This window comes from Notechis scutatus, chromosome 6 (genome assembly GCF_049901735.1).
Source record: "Notechis scutatus isolate UNSWTSFEM ecotype Mainland chromosome 6, rNotScu1.2, whole genome shotgun sequence".
Lineage (NCBI taxonomy): Eukaryota > Metazoa > Chordata > Lepidosauria > Squamata > Elapidae > Notechis > Notechis scutatus.
Window position 1 is genome coordinate 66,260,327 of NC_142014.1, and position 8,607 is coordinate 66,268,933.

Sequence of the window (8,607 nt, forward strand, 5' to 3'; positions counted from 1 at the left end):
ATGGTGAATCATACAAAGAGGTAAACAAAAATAAACTAAAATAATAATCAAGCCATCATCTAAGCCTCAGGTTTGCAAGATAACCAGTCTTTGCTAATTTAAACAATTTCCCCCAGATTCTGATGAGGAGGGAGATTTAAGTAGGCTTGGCATTTTAGTTATTTTTATTTCTAAGGGACATTGCTTTCTTGTTGCACACAATATTCAAACATGGACATATGCATGAATCCATAGTCTAAAGGCTGATTCCTTATTTATTAAATTCACACACAGTCTATCTCACTATTAGAGGGAGGGAGGAGGAAGGGAGGGGGAGAGAAAGATCTGCCTATTAGAAATTTGGGATTGTTTATTCAATGACTTATGCAGACCAACTGATGCTATGTAACTCCCTTACAGACAGCTAAATTAGAATAATCTTTTTAAGTTTGGAATTTAGACAAACTCACTGAATGAATTAGTTGTAATTATATGCCATTTACAAGGGACTAAAGCTGTTTTAGAAAGACCACTTTATTCATGAGCTCCGAAGATTTTTTTCCACAGTTCATTCTTCTAATATGTCATATTTTTATATACAATTTATGGTTGAAAAGGGATTGTTGTTCAAAGTATAATAGAAATGACAAAGAAAATCAAGTCTTCTAATTAAAATTTTAATTTAATTACTATCAATAATTACTTGCATTTAATTACCAACAAAATTCTCTTGTAGTGCATTTCTTGCACATGGTTTCACTTGTGTATTAAGAAACTCAGAAGGATCTACCCCTTATTCCTAGATATAAGTGGGCAATAAAAAAAATGGCTGACTCTGTAAACTGCTTAGAGATGGCTTTAAAGCACTATGAAGCAGTATATAAGTAAGTGCTGTTGCTGCTATTATTGTGCTGTTAAAAGCAAATAATTAGAGCAAATGTGGTTTGGCTCAAAGAGAGGGTTAAGAATTTACTTCAGGAACAAAAATATGCAAAGGTAAAACTGCTCACATTCAGATTTTTTTGAAGAGAGAGAGGAGGGGGAGAGAGAGAGGGAGGGAGGCAGAGGTGGTATTCAGCAGGTTCTGACCAGTTCTGAAGAACCAGTAGCGGAAATTTTGAGTAGTTCGGAGAACCAGCAAATACCACCTCTGACTGGAGATTTTACAGTATTCTTTCCCTGCCATGCCCACCAAGCCATGCCCACAGAACCGGTAGTAAAAAAATTTGAATCCCACCACTGGAGGGAGGGGGAGAGAGAGAGAGAGAGAGAGAGAGAATTTGGCCCAAAGTTCTAAAAAGTGCCTGTTGCTCTGTTCTCAATATAACAAGTTTAAATTTTGAAACTAAACATTCATCTCAGGAATACACAGCATATTTGGAGGTACAAAGTATGACCAAAAGAGAAGCTAAATTTGATTTATTTTTAATTCTTAGTGAATAACATTACAGTGCATGAAGTAAAAAAGCCATAACTAGGATCACCACATTTATATTTCATAGAATCACGCTAAAAATTATTTATGAGCAATATTTGAAAGGGTCCTGGGAGCTTCTGCGAGGGATGCGTGTCTCTTTTCTCCAAGGAAGCAATTTAACCACAATTCATTTGCATTTTATGTACATATTTAGTACACCATACTCAGTACCAAATCAACCTCCGAAGATGGTTAGTTCTCATGTTCTATCACCCTTGGGATTACAGCTCAGCATATTTGAGGGGGAAATGCACTGCTGCACATATGTTTGATATCCCAAATCAAAATGTCACTTTCTACTTTCTGAGTAGCAGAAGCCATTATCAGAAACATGCAATGTTTCTTATAATTAGCCTTCTGGGAGATGGTGTGTTTTGGATCATTTTTGCAGCACTGGGAATTGTTCTGCCGCCTTGCAGAGATGTTACTAAGCAAGTAATGCTGGGGGGTGAGCAGAAAGAAATTAATCCTGCAATGCAATGCACCAGTAAACAAGAACCACCTGAACATCACAACCTGAAGTATAAAAGGCAGGACATCAAGAGGTTCTGGAAAACACACTGTACATGAAAGTTATTCAATCTGCAATTCCACTCACAATGGGGAAGATATTTTGGTCCTGTTGGGTCACAGAAACAGTTTCCTAGACATTGGTCTTCTGGCTAAGCATCTTGTGTGTTTCTTCCTTCTTACTCCATGAGTATATATCAGTATCTGTATTTGCACCTCCACAGCCTTTTATAACTTCCCTGACTTTTTTTATATAATAGTTTTATTTAAAAATTACACTGTAGTTTTTGTACATGTGGCCATTGGGCCTTTTGGTTTGCTTAAGATGTTTTCGAGGATTGTAGTTGATTTGTGTGCTACGGCAGTGCTGTGTCGTTGTAATAATCTGTTGGTTGTCTCTGGGATGGTTTTGATGTACGGCACTGTTACCCTTTTCATAGCTTGTGTTAAATGTGCTGTTGAGAGTTGAATAGCCAGACACTTTTTGATAAAGTTGTGTGTGTATCCACTTTGTAGGAAAATGTCATATAGTGGCCTGTTTCCTTTTTCTGATGTCACTGGAGAGCAAAGATTTTGCTTCCTGACCAGTTTTAGGTGTATCATATAGATTTTGGCTTTAAATATGAAATTATCTTGTAATTTAATTTACCACATACCATATTATAGAAATTTTCTGTTTTTACACAACGTACATCCTTTGCTATGTATTGGCTATGCTGCACAAATTAGAGAATCAGGTACCTTCTTTCACATGTGGTGGACCTGCCCAAAAGTGATAAAATTTTGGAATAAGATCTGGTCACAGGAAATAACAGACTCAAATATAATATCCAAACCTGAAACATTCTTACTAGTGATAACTAAAGGGGAATATGCAAAAGATATTGAATGCTTAATAATACATATATTAACCGATATATGCTCAAAATTGGAAACTAGATAATAGTCCCACAGAAAATATGATTATAATGAATGTAATGGATTGGGCTGAAATGAATAAACTCACAATGAAATTTCAGGAGAGGGAAGAAAAAGAATTTGATACGGTCTGGGAAAAATTGTATGTCTGGTTAGACAATAGAAAGAAAAAATAATGTAAAAGTAAAAGGGTAAAAGTATAATTGTAAATAATATATATATATGTGTGTGTGTATGTATAGGAAAATGGAATAACTGATGCTACAAACAACTGAAAAAATGTATATAGAACTTGTTTTTTTAAAGGTGAAAATTCAATAAAAATTTATTTAAAAAAATAAAGAAACATACAAAAACATGGAATAGTTGCTGAAGTACATCCATCCAATTTACCAGGTACTGCAGGAATATCTGTGGAGATCTAAAATTAGTAGCTTTGCTGTTTGGAATGCAACTCGGATATACCCTGTACAGTTGTTACATATGTAAAATGGGGCAGTTGTGCAAGAGAGTTGCATTACATTAAAAGGGAATGGCTGCTTTGAAATAATTTGGGTCCAAGGCAAAAAAAATCACCTGTTGATCCAACAAAGTTATATTTGCCTCTGCTCCACATTAAACTCGGACTGATGGAAACATTTGTGAAAGTGATGAACAGATAAAGTGAAGATTTTTGTTACTTGAGACAGATGTTTCCAAGAATTACTGATGCCAAGATTAAGGAAGCCATGTCCACAGATCAGACACATCATCAATGACAAGCTGTTTGAAGATCTGTTAGTGGGGCTAGAGAAAATCATCTGGAAAGCATTCAATGATGTTGTTGAGAATTTTCCTGGCAACTAGAGAACACCAAACTACATTCAGATTGGTTAAAATATTGTCAGGAAGCAAAAAAAATTGGGGGAAAAATGGTCCAGTATGTTCTGGGTTGCTGCAATGCATTTGTGCTCATCTGAATAATGTTCTTACCCGGCTCCTCTTGTGGGAAATTGGGTTGTTACTTTGATAATGGACCACTTGTTTAGCATGAGCTGTTTTTCAATAGACGTGTGTTTCTAACTTGCTGTTGTTTCCTTTGCTGTTGAGAATAGCCAGGAAGCATAGCATGTTGTTATTTTCTTCTTCCCATGTGAATTTTATTCCTTTGAAGATATTGTTGAGTGTTTCATCTGCCTTCTCTAGCTGTTCCTTTTTTATTTATGTCGGTGTCACCTACATATCAAATCCAAATTGTTGGTTGCATGCATAGGAGTGCCATATCCCAAACATGCTTTTTCGAAAGGCAACTGAACTTTGCTTTGCTTGAAGATGTTTCACTTCTCATCCAAGAAACTTCTTCAGTTCTTAGTGGTGAAACATCTTCAAAGAAAGTCCAGTTGCCCTTTGGAAAACTACCTTTGGGACAACCAGGACCTGGATGACTGAGAATCTCCACAGACATGGAGATTTCTAAACACTATATCACAGTCTCTACTAAGAGTCCCAAGAGTGGTGATCTATGGATATTCCTCTGGTTTATTGGCATATTTGTCCATCAAACTGAACATAGATGGTGCAGCGGAGTTGATGAGATCCATGATTCTGGGTATTTCTATCTTAGTGCATTTGATTAGATTGAGTATATGTTATGGTACTGCTGCCACACATTATTTTGCTAGTTCTCAGTCTGTGGATGTAAAGAGTGTTCTGACATTGAATGAGACAATAATTTCATCTTCTATTTGTAGGTTTTGATTTTCTGGAGTCACTGGAGGCGGGGTTGATATATGCTCCTCTCTGTGAGGGTCGTTTTTGGGGGGCGGTTTTTTAAATTTTGACTTCTTCCAGTTACAGTCCTGTCCATCCAAAACCCTATTGCCCAATTGCCTTGTTTCTGACAAACCTGATAGATTTTAAGCCCATTACTTATTTCTCAGTTCTATGGCAACCCACCCACCGGGTCCCAGGTGGTTCTCCCGATCCTGCTCAGCTATAGCTCCATCAATTCCAGCCAGCATAGCAAAAATGAAAGATTCTGGGAATAGTTATTCAGCAACACTTGGAGAATTATAAGCTGGGAAGGGCAAGAATTAATTTCAAATAAACTTAACACGTCATTGGATAAAGTAGAGAAGACGGAACTTTCCACTACTTTAATCCCCAAAATAGCCATCCTGACCCTCCTGCAAAAGGCCATTGCGATAGCAAAAGGCCACACGAGTGGAGTTGCAGGCAAGATAACCACAGATGAGAACTGTATGTCTCTGTGTTACGTATTTCCTAGGATATATCCCACAACAGATTCTTCACTTTGAGATTTACCAATAAATGTCAAGAGCATTTTTGACAGAGGCTTATTTTAGATATGTACCCTGTCTATTAGGATTAACACATGATTTGCAGGCAGAATACAGTGGTTCAGATCATGGCATTTCCATTTGAAAAGCTCTCTGGGGTCTTTTTTTGTGTGTCAACCACAAAGGATTTCTTTTAAAAACAAGTAGACATGTCCAGGCAGAATAATAACGACACAGAGCTAAACTGCAGGACATATACAACTGTAATCCCTGCTGTGTCCTGTCTTGTTTAAATTGGGTTGCACAAGCTTTTGATGGATGCCAATCCTCCCACTCAATTGGCTATTCTTCAGTGTGGCAGGGAAGCTCCCTCCCCTCCTGTTATTGATTCTTGCCCTCCAGGGTCATTTTTCATATTTAAAAAAATCACTCGCACATCAGTAAAAATCTGGTTGTTTTTTTTTTATAAAAGGTGATACCATGTGAGATTCTTAACTAAGACGCCATGAGAAGGAACAAAGTAAAGGGTTCTATAGTTAAAACTGGGGTGATAATGATATCATTACAAAAGAAGAAATTAACCAAGCTAAGAAAGTATTAGATTACTTCGGAAATGATCACTAAAGAGAAGAAGCAATTGAGAAATAGCCCAGTCATATGCAGTTCAAGATTGTAATAAATAAAAACGGTGGAAAAAACAACAAGAAATCATCTCTTTCCTATCACACCATTATTCTCACATAGTTGTAAGTATCCCATTACTTAAGAACAAGCTGGCTACTTCAAGAAAAGAAGACTCTACCTCCTATCTGAAAGAGGTTGAGGAAAGATAATACTTGCCCACCTCCAAATCACCCAACAAGACTTGTTATAATCCTAGTTGCCATAAGCCACAAAATATTAGCGGGAATGGAAAGGAAAGATCGCACAAAAATCACTCTTCAGAGTCCATATCAAAGGGTCTAGGAGAGCTTTGTCTACTTACGGCAGGGATGGGATTCAACTGGTGTTACTACCGGTTCGGTGACTATGTTTTGCGCGCGCATGCGTGCATTTAAAAAACATTAAACTGTACCACCCGGACAGATGTGCAGCGTTTGAAAAGCCACTTTTTTCCTGCTTTTTCAACCTCAGCTGTGCGGTGCAAAGCAGCTGAGGTTGTAAAAGCAGGAAATAAAGAACAAGTAAGGACAGGTCATGGTCATGATATGCACTGAAGATGGTGTTTGATTTCGTTGTATGAGGTGCAATGACAATAAAGTAAACTAAACTAAACATAGAAAAAAGATTAATTTATTATGCCAGCACCATGTTAATCCAGCATTCTCCTCTCATTTTATGCTTTTCACCATACTATCTCCAAACGAAAAATGAACAGGCCAATTTGTCAATAATTATTAGGAATTGTGAAATTAGCTTTGAGGAACATTCTTCCCAACTTTGCCAAGATTTTGCAAGTGTTATAAAATACTAGAGTTTTGAAATATTTTTTGACATAAACAGGCTGGAGTTGGTTACAGAATGATGGCTGTGATATTATTTGAAAATTTCCTGAATAGAGTTTATGGTTTTCAATATTGTTTCCATGTTTCTTTAGTCACAATCTGTGGCAAGATTTGCAAAAGGTATCTAGGGTACATTTGGTGTTAACAAATTAGAAAGGATGTACTTTTATGATTCAGCTAGTATTGCATTTTAAGGTATTTTATCAGTGCTTTAAACTGATCTTATTTTGAGTCATTATGACCTTGTCAAAAATTCTTAATCATCCACCTCCCTTGTACAGGGGCTCTATACATGAGATTGCTGGATAGTTTTTTTATCCAGACACTAGAAAAGTATCCAATATGGAAGAAAGTTATCTAGGATAGCACTTTGTTGGAGATGTAGTAAGGACAATGCTTAAACATGTTTTTACAATGTCCTATACTTACCAAGTTTTGGGAGAAAGTAGTGGCTTATATAAATAATAACATTTCCTTGAATTAGATATCTAGTACATGGAATTTGACAATTGGATAAAGTAAATGGATTCTCAGGGTCATTATTATAACTAAAAGTCTAATATTGCATCATTGGAAAGATAAATGTATGGCCCGATTTACTCAATGGATTGAAGACCTAATTGCATTTGTTATTTTATTTTATTTATTTTTATTTATTTGTTTAGTCAAGCATGCATTTGATAATATTTATAAGTATAAACATGATTATTAATACATGAAATAGATATGAATAAAAGGGAACATTAAGACAGGGATGGTAGGCACTTTGGTACGCTTATATATGCTCCTTACAGACCTCTTAGGAATGGGGTGAAGTCAATAGTAGACAGTCTGAGGTTAAAGTGTTTGGGGTTAGTGGAAGAAATCACAAAGTCAGGTAGAGTATTCCAGGCATTGACCACTCTGTTGCTGAAGTCGTATTCCCTGCAATCGAGTTTTGTGGGGTTTTCCCCGAGTTTGTACCTATTGTGTGCTCCTGTATTGTTGAGGTTGTCATTGTAATGGATAATTTTATGCGCTACGCTTAGGTCAGACTGAAGGCGGCATAGTTCTAAGTTATCTAAGCCTTAAATTTCAAGTCTGGAGGCATAGGGTATTCTGATGCAAGTAGAGCAGTGGTCCCCAACCACCGGGCCCCAGACCGGTCCCGGTCCATGGTTCATTTTGTACTGGGCCGCCTATTTTGCTTGGGTGCCGCCATCTTGTTTCGACGGTGCTTGAGAAAGTGCTTCTGGTCTTGTCAGTCGTCAGTTGGAAAGCGGCGTTTGGGTGCTGAAGGAATCCTCGCGCCTTAGTTTCGTCGAAGGGGGGCGGCAGCTTCGAACGAAGAGCCGTCCCGATGGCGGTGGATTCTCGTGTTACTCAGGAGGAGATTAAGAAACAGCCCGAAAAGCCCATCGACCGCGAGAAGGTACAAAGGAGGAGTTGAAGGTGGCGGGGAGAAGCAGGGGATGGCTGGCTGGCCGGTCGTTCGGCTCGCCTTGCCTTGGTCGTGCGTGCTGATGCCGGTACCGGTCCGTGGATCAGTCTGTGGATTGTACCGGTCCATGGTACAAAAAAGGTTGGGGACCACTGAAGTAGAGGAGTGGAGGACTCTTCTCGTGAAATATTTCTGGGCTCTCTTGATTGTATTAATATCCGATATGCAGTGTGGATTCCAGACAGATGAACTGTATTCAAGAATTGGTCTAGCAAATGTTTTGTATGCTCTAGTTAATAGTACAATATTATCGGAGAAAAAGCTTCGCAAAATCAGGTTAACAACTCATAATGCCTTTTTGGCAATGTTGTTATAGTGGGCTCTAGCACTTAGATAATCAGAGATGAGACCTTCAAGATCCTGGACAGAGTGAGGGTTGTCTACAACAGGGGTCGCCAACCTTTTGGACCTCAGAGACCACCAAACGCATAATTTTAGATCCCAGGGACCATGAACTGG

At 38.0% G+C, this 8,607-nt stretch overlaps 1 protein-coding gene across 2 annotated transcripts in view; it reads right to left on the reverse strand.

Annotated features, from left to right (window-relative positions):
* NINJ2 (ninjurin 2) overlaps positions 1 to 6,264 on the reverse strand; it is a 111,726-nt gene extending 105,462 nt beyond the window's left edge. For both annotated transcript variants that reach the window (XM_087968578.1, XM_026693536.2), the window contains exon 1: positions 6,149 to 6,264. The gene's annotated coding sequence lies outside the window, so the exon portion shown is untranslated. The remainder of the gene's footprint in view (positions 1 to 6,148) is intronic.
* Positions 6,265 to 8,607: the final 2,343 nt, after the last annotated feature.